Genomic DNA, 16,841 nt, shown 5'->3' with positions numbered 1-16,841 from the left:
GACAAGCTGACAGATGTACAATCCTCCGTGTGATTTCTGCTGCTTCTCTCTGAGCTGCGTCTTGGGACTCAGGCTCACTCTGCTCTCAAAGCCCCTCCCCTTTGCTACCACCTTGACATTAGCACACAGGTAAATACAAGCAGTACCCGCTGATTGCCACAGTCACTAGACAGAAGTGACAGGTGAGGACAGCAGCACACTGAGGGAGATTATTAACAAAGCTTCCTGTGATGAGTTCAAAGCTGTTTGTTGGGGCGAGGAAAACCTTGGTGACAAAACTCACAAATTTAATAAATATGATAAACAGAGTGGCACAGCATTGACAGATTTCACCACTTTACCTTTTAATACAGAGAGATTTGTGCAGAGTCCTCAAGTGATGAGTTCAAGTGAGTGAGCATTCAAAATGTTCCTCTGACTGTTACTGTCTCAGTACGAACTAGTGCTTTCTGATTTCTTTGCAAAATATGCAGAGAAATGGTAAGCTATTTATTCCAACATGCAAAATGGTCCTAGAAAGTTGTGTGAATGGCAATGTCACTGAAGTAAAACTTGAAAAGATACTAAACTTTTAATTCAAGAGTAAGATTTTTTTGTTATAGCCTATGGACAGTTTATTTGTGCAGCATGTCTTAGTATACGTTCCTCTTTAGAAAACACTAAATAAATAAGTAATTAGAAAAGCATACAAAATAATAATAGAAACCAAAAAATTGGTAAATCTGCTGTTTGTAAATCTGTTCTGTAAAACAATTGCTAATACTAATCATTTTCATTATGGGTTACTTTCTCAATAAGTCGATCAGTGAGGGGGGGGGCATCCATTTGTCATGTTGTGTTATCACTGCATGCTATTGTAGGGAGACGTTCTATTTACCTGCGTACATTCTTGTTTTGTTTGGCTATAAAGTTGCTTAAATCATTTAGATCTCACTTTATTGACTGTATTAATTGGATAATCTTAGCTGACTGTAGCTAACTCGTGGCAGAACTCAAGATCCCGTCAAATGGGATTGGGACTGACATGGCCTAATCTCAGGTCTCGGTTCTGGAGCTAACGCTAGCTAGCAGATGTTGGCAGATACTGTAACACAAACACTGCAGATGAATCTGTTTCAGACCTGTCTAACTTTATTATTATCTTAATCATTATTATTATTATTATTTAACAGGATCTTTATTTGATAAACTACTCTTACATAATTTACAGAAGACCTGTCATTACTTTTATAGCATCTTCAAACACTGGAGTGCTGCTGCTGGGCATCAACATTTATTATAAACAGAGCATATTACACAGCTGATTTTTTCATGAAGGTAATTAAAATAATACTTTTGCAGATTTTTTCATGAAGGTAATTAAAATAATCATTTAGATCTCACTTTTTTGCTGTTTCTAAATACCCAGGGATACTGTATTACCATATTAACACCCAACCCTAGTAGAAACCGAATATTAATTAATCAATATGCTAATACTGACTTACAATATCTGTTGAACATTATTACATAAATCACATCACAGTAATAAATTGCCCAGAAATGAGTCTTTGCAATTAAAATGTAATAGTGCAAATATATAGTGCCTGAAATATACAGCACCAGTCATTTGTTTCTAAATGTTTGTTGTCTGTCTCTTGTCTACTTTGCATTATATCAAATTCCTGTTAATCTTTTAAGTGCCACTTTTAACTAATTAAATGTTTTTCTTTATTCCCTCTATGAACCAATTACAACCAAGTTCAATTATTGAATCATAGATGATACTGCCCATGACTAGATTTTGATTAATCACTCCAATGGGATCAGCCGTTCATATAAATCATCCATTAATTTAATTAGTTCTTGTATTTTGATTCATTAACGCAATTGAATTTGTATATGCACTACAGGTTAATCTTGTTTGACAGTTTTATAATTTCTGTTGTCTACTCATCTTATCGTTTCTGCTGCCACCTCAAGAAAAGAGTACAATTCTTAACCTATAAAGATAAGCATGAGCTAGTTTTCAATAGCAACAATAAACACTGTAAACGAGCCATCTTAAATTAGGCCTTTGGTTATGTAGATTAAAAACACATAACTGGCATATCAGTTTTAATGGTTGCATCACATGTACAGTATTTAGGAGAAAACATAATTTACTAAGAGATCTTTGAGTCTCAGCGGTGGAGGTGGAGGCCGCTTCATGTGTGATGTGTGTTGTTAGCAGCCCTGCAACTAATGATTATCGTCACTATCAGTTCATCTGCTAATTATTTTCACAAGAGTTTTAGGTGCTTTTGAAAAATGACTTATTAACTAAATAGTTGCAGGTTAATTTTGTGTTGACTCATCCATTATGCATGTGGTTGTTTCAGGTTTGCTGTTTATACATCCAGCAGACATATGTTGCTGTTCACATAGTATATATCATGGGTTTTCAACCAGTGGTCCATGGTCCACTGGTGGTCCATGAAGACAGTGCATGTGGTCCCTGACCATGCATTTAACAATGTAGTTTCACTGTAGGTTTTTTTTATTTTACTAAAACCCTTTCCCATTCATTACTCCTTGTTGGTGAATTATCAGATCCATGCAAACATATACAATATAGAAAAACCCAGGTGACTTGCAGGATTAAAATGGTGCCCATCTGGTCTATCTGCCCCACAACAGTGGTCCTCAGGCTATGTCTTAGTCAGAATGGTGGTCCCTGGGTCGTATTTAATTGAAAACCCTATGGCTATATATGGCTCTTAAGTTGATAACCGTTCCATTTTGCTCTCAAAATACAGTAGTTTGCCTGCTGTTTGGTCTTTCTCTCTGAAAATGATCAGGGGGTGATAAAACCCAGAGAATCAGGGAACAATTTTCTGTGGGTTCAGCACTGTGAGTGACAAATTTTACATATATTACATGCTGTCGTTTGATCTGTTGATGATATGAAAGTATTGATTTGTGCAGGTTTTGTCATGTCACATTCTAAATATCAAACTCTCCTGTGTCGACTGCATAAATGAGGAGGCAAAAGTGTTTGTACATAAAAACATAAATGCATACCATTTAAAAAATCATTTTTCTGCTGCTGTGTGTTGCTTTTCAAAGATAACTTCTTTGCAATAGAAGTTTAGACACACGCCACTGCCCTCAGCAAGTTTTCACATTGGTAAAAATTTGCCAGGTCCAAAAAAAGTGTCTGTTTCCTTTCATATCCAATATAAAAACATATAGACTCAATGTGTGGTAATACCACATGGGATTCATTTTGACCCATCCATTCATGCAGAACTGCTTCAGCTCAGCAGGCATGAAATCCTGGCTTCAGAAGCCCACTACATTTCAATGTGATTTAGGTCTGGACTTTGACAGGGCCATTTCAGAACTTTAAATGTCATCTTCTTTAGTCATGCTAAAGTTGGGTTTGTGTCTCAGATCACTTTCTTGCTGTGTGAACCATTTACACCTTAACTTCAAGTCAGAAAGGTGGCTTCATATCCTCCTGTGAGAGGAGCAGTGCTTTCTCCTCAGTGCAGGGTTCATCCAATAACTGCAGCCATCCAGGAAGCACCAAATCATCCCTTAACTAAAATCCTTCTGCCATTTTCTTGGACTTCTACATAATCCACCGGAACTTTTATTCAGACTTCCTGAGAATATCCTTTCATTTGGGTTTGTAAAGATTTGGCCAGAAAAACTGATGCAACATCAGTGTCGTTGGTATTTGGTGTCTGTCCTGACTCCCAGAGCTTCGAGTAACCTTGATTGGCTCCCATTTTAGAAGCTGTAATGACAGATTTTGGCCACTTGACCTTATGTATTATTGTTGTGCCATTTTAAACAATGATTGCCTGAGAATGTCAGTTGAAGAAGACAGTTAATTAGTATAAGGAAGTCTGATGTTCTTTCACGCAGATGTACAGTATGAACAGTGAATTTATGTACAGTATTTTGGTGTGTGTGGACAGTGTGCATTGGCCTGCAGTTTCTGGTTGCATGTATGCAGTGCATGTGCAGACTGTAACCTACAGAGGTCACCATTGACATACAAATTATTAATTCATTTTAACATGTCATAAGCCATAAAGCCGGCAATGAAGCCACTTTTTTGACAAATGATTTGTGCTAAAGTGAAATGTGCATTCGTGTGTACTGTGAGGACGTGTTTGAGGATTGTACCATGGGATGATCCTCACTTTCTGATGTACCTTCAAAGGCCTGTTTAAGGGTTATGACTTGGTGAAGGTTAGGGTATAGTTTGGGTTTAGACATGTGTTTGTGACGGTTGGGGTATGAATGTATAATACCAATGAGTGTCCTCAGAGAGATAACTCAACAAACGTGTGTGTGTGTGTGTGTGTGTGTGTGTGTAAAGATAGAGGCCATATTTCCACTGCTGTTATAAGTGAGAAAGGGAAAGAAGATGCATACATTTTACACAACTGGCTGTCAGATGAAGTATTGCCCCCTCTGGTGGCCATAGTGCAGCTCCACAGTTTCTCAGTAACAGCACTTGAGATTAGCTGGCTGCTTTGCTTTGCAATGCAATTTGACCATTTCAGCAGTGTTTGATACACAAGGTTTATTCTTGTGGGTAATACTTTGTTTGGCAGTTTCTTTATGTCTTAACAGTTTCTTTCAAGTTTCCTGGAGAGAAATAATTTGATAATTACAGGGAAATAGAAACAAGCTTCTGAGTTATTTTCATTAGGTCATTGTTAGTTCAGTTGATATTATTTCTCATTTATTTAAGAAAAAATAATTTAGTCTACACAAAGGAAAGTATTAATAATATAAAAATATATAATTTGAATTGTTCACATATACAGTATGTATGTCTGGGACTGCTTTTTACTCTGAATTACACTGTGTCCTATTGCTGTATAATACAATGTTGATACTGTGTAGTGATGGTGGCAACATTTTTGTGTAATGATCATACTGAACAAACCATTTTAGTTGCTGGTGCAGCCACTGTTTATTTATTCTGTACAAATTCACTTTTCTAGCTGTGTGAAAGTTATTGCTACCACAACTAAAAACAGGTGGTTCTTTATTTTAATTATTTTTCTAGCTACAACTGATGAAGTACATTGACCACTGCTAAATGGATTGTTCCTAAAGACAAAACTGGTCACAGTGCCACAGTAGCTTAAATTTGGAATCAAATCTATCTCGGGTCTCAGCACATGACAAAGTACACACTCATACACATGAGTACAAAGTACTCAACCTTGAAAGTTTCAGAGGATATTAATCTCAAACTGGCCTAAATGATCCACTAGGAAACGGCACTAATGAGCCTTGAAGTGATTCTGGTACGAGAATCATGGGATGAGGGGTGTGTGTGTGTGTGTGTGTGTGAAGAGAACATTTCCCACCACACAGCTGCTGATGGTTGTCATGGAAACAGACAGGGGCAGATGGTGCCCAAATGTTGCCTAGACAACTCTCACACTCACCCACATACACACACATGCATGATAACATAAAGACTTGGTAATATGTTTTTTTTTTCCACTGACGTTTCTGTGGTGCTGTTTCTTCTGCTGATGTCGGTGTAGTGGACTCTGGCAGGTGATGAGTTCAAACGTGAAACATCAAACGTGGGTGAACATGAGTTCAGACTCCTAAGAAAACAATTTGGCCTCCATCCATTAACTTCTGTTTGGCACCAGCAGTTAAAGGCGTGTTTCCCTCGAGCGACAGGCAAACACACACATGTACACACTTTCTCTCAGATCTTACACTGACGCAGGTTGTGCAGACACAACTTCCCAGTGGTGGATGTCTTAATTTTTTATATCCAGTTTTTATTTGTCTTGAGAAAGAAATTAATGATATCTCAATATTTCCTATGTATTTTAATCATATTTTATCAAAGTAAGAAGGTATGGTTGTATTAGATTTCTTACACTACATGCAGCACATATCTTATCTAACTGCAAAGCTGCAGCTGACATCATTCACCAAGAACATTATTTTTCTCCATTTGAGTAACCTTTCTTAAAAACTAGTGCCCAGCTGTTTTCTTTGACCTCTTTATGAAGATTTACATCTTGAATAGGAACAAAAGGCCCTGTCATGGGAATTGCTGACGATAAGAAAAATACAGAATATAGCCACCCACCACATTGTACATCTTATCACGTATAGGTTACTGAGCGTGATGATATGAGCACAGTGGCTACAGCTCTGCCTGCTAAGTAGAACTAGCTAACATTAGCTGGCAGGTTAGAGGATCATCATGTCTCTGAACGGTTGTGGAAATTTCTAAATTTGCATTACTTGGATAGACTGACCATATATTTGAAAACTAGATGGTTATTTACTCGCCTAAAAATATCAAAATTTAATAAAGTGGCATAACAACAGTCCCAGGATAACAATTATAACGGCTTTGAGCCTGCCCTACCACCACTGTGGGATGATGGGATAGCGTATTGCCCAATGTTTCCATACTACGAAGTTATGTAGGTCATCCGACTACTACTAGTATACATACTGCTCAAAAAAATAAAGGGAACACAAATAGTTGAATGTCTTATTTTTTGAGCAGTGTATATTTTTCCATACTAAGAATTTGGACATACTACTTGTCTCACATACACATATTAGCCTAGCATGTAGTAGGCAATTTTGGACACACCCAGTTTAAATCATAAGAATTTGTAGCAAGTCATCTTGAAAATGCACTTTTTGTTCTGTAAATCTGTCAATGAAAGACTCCTTTACGACCCTAAATGAAGACTTTTTTCTGCACCATTTTGCCTTATACTCCCACCACAAACAGGGCTGAGCAGATTGTATAAATAAAAGTGAAGCAAGCATTGATTTGGCTTATTAATCTGATAAGGCTGCTGTTTATTTTCTCTATTTCCTCTTTGTATATCTCTATGCCTTTGAAATGTTAGGCTTCATTTAGAAAGAGTCCTGGTAAAATATGTATATTGGTAACTTTAAATCACTACTTGTACATGCCAAAACTCTGTGGCTGTGCTTTTGATGCATGAGACAGAGACTAGAGCTTTGGCTCCAGAAGTGTTGTGATTGATTTGACCCAATGTACAAGGTCAGACTGTGGAGCCAGCGAGAAGCAAACAAGGCACGCAGGACTTCTCAGGACAACAGGGTGTCCTCTAGATTAAAAAATTGGAACTACGGGACTCAGGGAGACCTCCTTCCCTCGAGACAGAGGGAGGATACTGGCAGGAAATGAAGTGAGACAGAAAAGGAGGGTTAAAACATGCAAAAGGTCCCTGGCCAGAACTGAACTGGGGACATGGTACTGTTTGCATCTTCACAGAATGGTAAGATAAGATGAACCACAACAGGGAAATTCACAATGATGAACTCAACACTTGAAATGTTTTTCTCTGTCAGAATGACAAATATGAACGTGCAAAAGTCTCAGAGAATGTCCTTCAGGAATGGTGTGTGAATGCCCACTGAAATTACAATACAGTGTGTATGACCCATTGTATCAGTGTTTGTAATGCTGTACTTTTTTTTTGTCTTCCCTGAGTTTTCTTTATTACCATCTTCACTGAAATCACTTTTTTTGACCCAGTTTAAGCTGAATTTCGCTGTGTTCACATGACCCTGTGTGTGCCTTTGTGTGTGTCATGAAGCATAGAGGACAAGGAATCATGGACAGGCAGAGTATGTAATTTCAGGCTTTGATGAGTGTGAAGCTGGTCCCAGTGTGGGTTGCATCATGTGTTCCTACATGTGTGTGATGTTTGTGTCCTCTCCTGTATATGTACACACAGAGTTCAAACGTACTGTACAGTATAACCACTTCCACATATACACATATTCACCCTCTTACACTTGCAAAGAAAGACTTTTTCTACAGCACACACACCACCCAAATGCTTAGTGGGCTGCCATCTGTTCTCACCAGTCGAGATGTCTTGGCAGCCCCTCAGGCCTGGGACACCATCAATGAATCTCTCTCAGCTGACACCAGGCCAACAGACCGCGAGGTCGTAATCACAAGCAGTAAAATAATGAAGTCATGACTTTGCTGTTCTCCCGGAAAAACAGAAAACATCCCTGAGTATCCGTTCAGTGTCACATTTCCATATATGCTCAGAAGAAGATTGTGTCAAATAATATTTGTCAACTTTGCCCTAAGTTACTGTGTAGTTGTATTTTGAAAGCATCTGCCTTGAACAGCTATTTAAATTTATTAGAAACTGGTTAAAAAAGACACATTTTGTAGCATTTGTGCAACCTGTATGATACACCGTGATAAATTAACCGTTACATTCACATTTAATGGATGACAGATTTATAATCTTGTAGTTGTAAGATCAGGACCAACAACACTGAAGAGAAGCCCTGCACTATGTGCTTGTCTTTATGGTGGACTAGTATTTGCTAACGCCACCTGTTCTACCATGAAATTTGCAAATATGATAGCAATGACATACCTTTTCTGTTTTCCTTGAGCTGAAAATAACATTATTGGTAGGTGTGTTGTACTGTCACCTCACAGCTTTGCATGTTCTTTGCATGTTGTCTGTGTGGTTTCGTCCCACAGTCGAAGATGTTGTAATGGTGTGAATGTTTAGAATTGCCTGTGTGTGTTATCTGTTTACACCCATGGAAAGTATAAGACATACTGAATCTGTGCATCACGTCTGTGTTCAGATTTCACCCAGTTATGAGGAGTATGAGTTTTGATGTCAAATGCAGCTTTAGGGCGGTTGTGGTTGCAAAGTACCTTGAGTATTCTTCAACTTAAGCTAGACAGTGTGTTTGCCTCATGTGACACTTTTCCCTTCACCTTCAGCTCTCCCACGCCTCCCTGGGCTGGCACACCTTAAAGCTTGTGACAGGCTGACGGCCTGCTCTATTCTCATTCTTGCCCCTGTCTGCTGGGATATGCTCCAGCCCTCCTCCGCCCTGCCGAGGATAAACAGGCTAGAAAATAAATGGATTTAGCCTCCCGTCATAAAAGGAATATAATAATTGCTCTCCTGTGCGACGTCCCTTAGGAGGAATTTGTTTTTCTTTTGTTTTATTGCAGATAAACACATTTGATCAAATGTTTCCCATAGGGTTTTCACTTCCTCTCCTGATCAAAAGATTTTACATTGGAAGAAGTTCTCTTAGTGTTTTTTTTTTTCACTATCAGCAGTAGTTTCCCACATTTTTATTACTTTTTGTTTTATTAAACTGATAAAATCATGTGAGACACTTAAATCTACTCTGGGATACAAACTTCGGCTTGTTTTCAGGTCAGAACAACACGTGTAAAGATTTAAGCAAGAGTTTGAAGAACTAGGTTACTCCAGTGAGTGTCTTCTGTTTCGTCCTTCACACTGATCTTAGTTCTTAGCAGTACTCAACTCTGATCACAAGAGCAGTCAGTGACCTTTACCTCTTTTGGTAGACATTGCAGGATCAGTGTTAGAGCTTTATTATATATGTCTCCACGACATTCAAACACATTCAGTCTGACCGCTCCGGTGCCAAAAATGGCCTGAACGCCAACATCAGATTTTAATAATAGAGATGAGTACGTCGGCTAATTAGAGGCAGAGCGCAAACAAATTCTCTAGTGCGGAGGTAATTTATCATGATGTAAAACTGGTTGTCAGTGCTCCATTTTGTGTTTTTGTTACATGAACATAATGCAGACGAAAATGGGTCTGGACGTCATTCGTCATTTACCGAGCAAGTTGCTGTCAGATTAAAGCAAAGACAAAGGCTCTGACAGAGTCAACTCCTTTAGAAAACTAAGAGTGGAACAAGAGGACAGAGAGAGTAAGAGTGTGTGTGTGTGTGTGTGTGTGTGTGTGCGCGCATGTCCTTCTCGCATTGTGTGGACCAGTTTTTTTTTTTTATACCCTTGGTGTGAGATTTTTTTTCCGGTCCACACAACTTCAAAGGACTTTTTGAGGGTAAAGACTTGGTGTTAGGGTTCATGTTAGGGTTAGGGTGTGATGGTTAGAGCTAGGGGCTAGAGAACGCACTGTGTCAGTGGATGTCTTCACAACTATAGTAAGACATGACTGTGTGTGTGTGTGTGTGTGTGTGTGTGTGTGTGTGTGTGGGTGTGTGTGGGTGTGTGTGTGTGAAATCAAATTGATGTTTTTGTCATATAGAAGAGAGTCCCACTCTCTGTGTGACACTGCACGAACTCAGGGCTTAACACACACACACACACACGTGCTCTTACAGGCAAAGTTATGCACACACAAGCTTAAATACACACTCAGCTCAAAGTGCTGCTAGTACTAACAGGGTTTTTAAAGTGGTTTCTTTGCTTTTGTCTGCTTGTTTGTTTGGTTTTTGTCATGGCAACTTGTGTTGACAACGACAAAAGGCTTCAGAACCTTGGCATGTGATTTACCTGGGCGGATTCCCAAAGATCAAAAGCCACTGCAAAAAATAGAAATAAAAATTTATAAGTAAAAAAGAAGAAGCTGAAAATTGATATAATCTTTATAATGATATTTGTTGTTCAGGGTTGTAATTTGTCCAAACAAGATTAGACAGAGCGGAGGGAGGTAAAACATCTAACCAGAATAATATTTATTCGGTGTAAAACCACAGGAATTCCTGCACAAATGCCAGATGAAAACTATTATGCCAGTGCAAACAAGCATGCATTTGTATACAAGGTGCATGATGACTTAGAGCTCTCAATGGGAACCTGCAGCTACAGTGTGGTTGCTGTTTAGTGAATACTGTAGTGAGTACTTCAGAAAGTAAGTCTTTTGTGTTTAATTTTACATTTGTGTTTCCTCCCATGGGAAGAGGTACAGTATATAAAGAAATGACATTTTGTTTACTTTTTCCAAAATGCTGCAGCTGCAACATAAACAAAGGTAGACATTGAAAGACTGTGTGAACAATGAGAGGGAGGAAACTGAGTAAGGTGTAAAAAAAAAAAAATGAAGTCAGGGTGAGAGAGATGCAAGAAAAAGTAGACTGGAGTGGTACTAGGGTCTCAGCTGGGTGCTGGTAATCCTGTTCTCCCAGTAGGCAAACACATTAGCAGAAAAACACACACTCATCATAACCCCATGTTGTAAACCTCTCGCCAGCTATTTACTGTAATAATCATTTAAGGAACACAAGTTTCAGAATGTGACATTTATTTCCATATAGATTTTTTTTTTTTCATGTTTGGATTTATTACAGTTCGATCACTAGATGTCACGACTGCTGGACCTGGCTTTAAACCAGAGAAAAATCCCAGGGAAATCAGTTATTTCCAATGGAATAAAATGTTTATTAAATTTGATTCAACCACAAAACATAATTACAAATGTCTTATATGAGAGAGAGAAACCACTGTACATGTCACATGTGGAAATGAAACTGACATGGGAGTGTGAAGGTTTCATGTGTGAGTATGACCATATCCTTTATGCAGTTTAAAACCTTTCTTCCTTGATGGAGCCTTTAATTCATTGTCTCCTTGTTTCTCACACCCTCCTGCCATCACCATTGTAATACACATAATAATGATTCCTATCATCTAAATCCTCTGTGCCCTTCATGTCCTCTCTCTCTGTCTCTCTTGTGCATGTAATGGTGTTTTCTCTCCACCCCGTCTCATCTTTCCCATGGTTCCTTTTCCTTCCTTGCATATCTTTCCCTCTCTGTTCTGCACCACCGTCTTCCTGCTTATCCTCCCCTTCTCTTTAATTTTAGTTTCTCTCCATCTTATCTAGGGCTCTTTGTGTTTTTTATAATCCTCTTTCTGAGATTTTTTAAACACCACTTTTAAGAGACAAGTGGCTGAAGGCCTTTTGATGGCCCTTGGATAAAACTGTCTTTGTGCGTATGAGAGACTGAGTTTGTCTGAGAGTGAAATTCTGCAGAGTTTATTTAAATGTCTGTGTTATGGTCAGGGCTTCATCGTTTGCCCTCATTCCTCCATTTTCTTCCTTTTTTCCATCTGTTGCACATAGTCCTCTTTTTTCTTTTATTCTGTTCAACTGAGGAGATTTTTCCAATTCTCTCTCCTCAAGGTGAAGACCAGGAAATACACGATCTCTACTGACTGTATCCAGAATTTTATAGGAATCATGAACTTCCAGACAGAGGGGGAGCCATGAAACCTAAACAAGATATACTTTGCAGAGCTTGATAAAAGGTAATAGTAACCACGTTGACCAGGACAGTCAGCAAATGCATCGTTCTGTTGATAGCTTGCTTTTTGAAATCGTTTAAAAGAATACGGTTACTCAGAAGGCGGCATGATGGCGCAGTGATTAGATCCTGTTTTTCTTTCTGTTTGTGATGGTGATAAGTGAAAATAGGAAAACTAATTTAGTGTGTATTTGTGCATTAGCTAGAAGCCTTAGGTCTGTCTGTCTGTCCACCCATCTATCCATCAGTCTGTCTGTCTGGCAGCTTTGAGCAATAGTGAAAGCAGTTGTCTTTCTTTTTTATTGATTGTGTAAAGAAAATTCTCAGATAGCAGTTTTTTTTCTTTATGAAAGATAAGATCACTAGACCAAACATGGTGAAGAAGGACATCTTTAACTATGCATGTAGTGCTTTTCCTTCATAGCATCTCTTTTGTCAGTTATTAACATGTATTAGGTCATAGCCACTGTCAGTCAGCTACAGAGCAGTAAGAGTTGTTGTGTTACAGTAAACAATTGGTATAGATATGCAAGGTAAACACAAGAAGGGGAGTAAGAAAAGTGGAAGTTGCTCTTTGACAGGGCTTTTGTTTGTTTTATTAAGCATCTGCTCTTGACAAGGCTGACCTGTCACTGTCCTTCTTTCTGGACCTCATTACTCTCTCTTGTCTCTCCGTCTCACACACACACAAACTGGGTTTCTGGACCTCATTAGTTTTCCAATTAGCTGCTGTCATCTGTCACCTGTCCCCTTGGCTTCTTGGGGCAGCCATGACACTGCAGCCAATTCTGTGCCCTGATTCGTCTCACTGGGAACAGGTGGACTTCCTGTTTGCTTTCCAGGGGAAAGTCAAAATGATTCTTCACTCTGAGAGTTCAATTTGTTGTTTCTTCTAAAGATGAAAAACATCAGAAGAAAAATCATCACTAATGTGTCTGTAAGACTTGACAGAGTCATAACTATTAGAGACATACTGTATGTCAGTGTCTCAGATAATCATAACTAAATGAAAATATTACTATTCTATAAAAAGACTAATTGAGCTTCTCTGTTATTTAGGCATGTGTTTAATTCAGGCCTTAAACAGAACTGAGGATGTCAATATCTACATGTAGGATGAATTTGTGGTTGAGGGTTTTACTCATCGACTGGTGATTCTCTCACTGAAGTTGACTTAAGTTACCCTATGTCTTTCTGTGAGAACATATTTACCCCATTGTCCCCCAGTTCTTTTCTAACCAGTGATCAGGTATTGTTAAAACTGAAAATGCAAAGCGCTGAATATGTAATACTGAAAATAAAACACTAGTATGACCTACAGTAACTGAGTTTAGATTTTATTTAACTGTGACTTCAAGAGGTGAAACTAAAACGTGTTAGCCACAATTTACAGTGAGTTGAGTGAGACATTAGTCTGAGCTGGGGCCTCTGGGTGTTTCTTAACTGTACAGTCATCACAATGCAGCACAACAACACACAGCTGCTAAGAGTGTCGTTGACATTCACACACCTGTGTGATTATATGAATGTGAAAGGTCCTGTGGTTTAATGATTTCTTGGTGGGGAAAAAAAATTATTTATTTTAAATCTCACTTTGCAGCTTGGTGCTACAGTACAAGTAGAGGTTTAAAATTTGGCATATTGTTCATTTTTTTTATTTTTATTTTAATTGTTCAGTGAAATCATTGTGATGGTACTTCAGTACTGGCTGTCAACAAAAATGTATGTTTATATTTATGTATAAATATTGTTTTGAAAAGAACTGAACACCTGAGGCATACTCAGTGCAAACACACCCTAAACTGCCATTTAGCTCAGGTTTAGCCTGAGTTTCCCTCAGTCTTTGTTGCTCAGATCAAACATGACATGTTTCTGTCAGTGCTGACACGGAGGTATCTGCTGCATGTTTTAAAGCACGTTGTAAAATCACTGAGCTTTGTTGAGTGCACATCAGTTACCAAAGAGAGCCTGAGGGCTGTGTGAGAAACTGAACTGCCATTTAGTTAAAATACTTTTTGAAGAGTTTGAAGAATCACTTTTACCAATGCACAGTCACACAGGTTGTGTAAGATACATGCACAGAACCACAATTTTCTGACACGGTATGTATCTTACAAATACTTAATACCAAATCCTAAAAAATTCTGTCACCCATTCAAAAGGCTTCTGCTGTGGAACATCTGGGCTGTTTAGTAGCCAACTGTTTAAGTTAACAAAGTCAGCATTGCACATTTACTGCATTTTTCAATAAACATATTTTAAATGGTAAATGGTCTTATACTTGTAGAGCGCTTTTCTATGCATTGCAGCGCACTCAAAGCACTTTTGCACTATTTGGCCATTCACGCACAGGTGTCATGACCAGGAGCAAATGGGGACTCAAGTGTCTTGCTCAAGGAAACTTTGGCATGTGGACTGAAGAAGCTGCTCTTTGACAGCTTTTCAAATGTTTATGCAATACTTCCTTCCTTTTTGATTACTTTGAAGTATTTCAGTTATTTTGATTTCTTTGGCGCTTTCTGTAACCTTTGACCAGGATTTGACCAAAGCAAATCCTACAGCTTATATTGTAATGGCGTCAAATAGAGCAAACTGTTGCTCTGGTGCTTTGACACGCACATATAGGTGATGTACTTCTCAGATACAACAGACCTAAGTGTGCAGTACAAACTTTTAAAATATCAAATTCTGTTTGATTATTGGCCTTGTTAGCTTATTGGGCTAATCTGTGATCCATGGAGTGACAACAGAAGTTAACAGCATGAAGTGGCAATGCTTGCTCTCTCCCCCTCTCGCCCTCACCCTCACCCCAGGGTAGTGCCGTCTGGCCCTACCACCACTTCACCACAAAAACAAATTATATATGTATGCTGATTCTTCTATGTATGTGTCCATATTATATTTTATAAAATAAATCCTTCTTTACTGGGCAACATTTCATATGAAGTTTAAATTCTTTGGCAAAAAGTAGTGCAGGTTTTTTACATAACCACATAGCATCAGATGTTCTTTGGGTCAGTTTCCTTCCCAAACAGCATATATTAGATACAACATCAGGTTTTTTGCTTCCCTGTTTCCTCAGGTTTTCTTCCCTCTTCTGGTCGTTCCTCTGTTTTTGCTGTCAGTTCTGTCTTTAATCACAGAAGTGTGTGTATCACATTACTGCTTCTCTATCAGCACAAAACAGGCCTAATTACTGTGCTGTGCAGCCCCAGGCCAGACAGGAGCCGATGTACTGTGTGTGTGTGTGTGTGTGTGTGTGTGTGTGTATGTGTGTGAGAGAGAGAGAGAGAGAGAGAACGAGAGGGTTTGAGCAAAGATCTGAATAGTGAAGCCAGAGTACATTAGTTTTTTTATGTGTTCATGGCCCCTAAAGCACAAAAGCCCTGCTCCATTCCTGCCAGTGATGGAGGGCCATGGTGTGTGTATGTGTGTGTGTGTGTGTGTGTGTGTGTGTGTGTGGGCTGTATTACCAGTGGAGAGGTTGGATAAAACCTCAATAAGACCTTTTCACTAGGGCAGGATAAAATTCAGAGTTAAGAAAACAACACAGTGTTGGTTTTGTTGAAGATTTCTTGGCACGTTACAGCCATCTGTAGATCAGTGGAAGAGTGGAAACCAGTGGCAGGAATATATGTATATCACCAATGTGCACAAGACAAAACAGGCACCTACTCATGCAAAACAGCTCCATAGCACAGAGGCCGAAAACTCTAATCTGACATCCTTAATGCACTGGACTGCTAACGAAAGCAAACAGTGAAGACAAGAAACCAACAAATGTGAAAATCATGAAAGGTTCAAACTCTATGCAAACTTCTGCAGATGTTGACTGTTCCTGAACAACAGGAACATTGATCATGTAGTTGAGATCAGGACCTCAGCTCTGTTCCAGTAGTTCTGCAGCCTTTTGCTGTACATATCAGCTCTGTTCCAGTAGTTCTGCAGCCAATCGTTTAACTCACTATTAAAAGTTTACTGTCTAAGGATTTGAAGAACAACAGTTCCAGAAAAAGGCTAATTTTATTTTACCCAAATGGTTTTCTTTGGGATTACAAAAAGGTTAGACTTTTACCTTTACTCAGCAGGGGAGAAGGTTAGTGTTTCATCAAACCACCTTTGAAGTTAGATGATAAATGACATAACTACTGCTCCGGTTCTTATAAGTGTTTTGATGTCATTAGCTGCCAGGCTGGTGTCACTGTCTGGAGAGGGATTTATAAGGAAATGATGACACAAACCCCCACATTTATCCGCACTGCTTCAGTATTACTACATGTTTATTGGTTTCACTTCTGGCTGCTTTTATTTTTTGTGTCATGCTTGCTTTTTGTATCCCGTCAAGACCGACTCTAAATCCACCAGGATTTGTAGATGCAAATGAGGAAGCCGGGAAAACGAGGACATGCAGAAGTGTTGCCGAGCTCCTGTTGTGGTGCCTGCTCCAGGTTGATGTCAGGCTTGTAGCTCTTTGCCCAGTACAGGAAACGGTAAATGTAGAAGGCTTTTATAACTAAACCATTAACTCTGAAGTTTAATGAAGCATTGCAGAGCTGCTGTCAAGGAGCTGCAGCACTGAGCGTCGTCTTACAAACAACAAATCCACCTCCACTTTAACCTTAATTTTTGGAGACTTTTCCATGTGCAGTCTGTTTACAAGTGGCCCATCTGGATGATCTGTGTATTTGACCGCACAATGTGTCTCTAAGTCTGGGAGAGAGGATGTTCACAATGTTTAACTCCAT

This window comes from Monopterus albus, unplaced genomic scaffold (assembly GCF_001952655.1).
Source record: "Monopterus albus unplaced genomic scaffold, M_albus_1.0 scaffold86.1, whole genome shotgun sequence".
Lineage (NCBI taxonomy): Eukaryota > Metazoa > Chordata > Actinopteri > Synbranchiformes > Synbranchidae > Monopterus > Monopterus albus.
The sequence above is the reverse complement of the archived record's forward strand: the minus strand, read 5'-3'. Positions refer to the sequence as shown.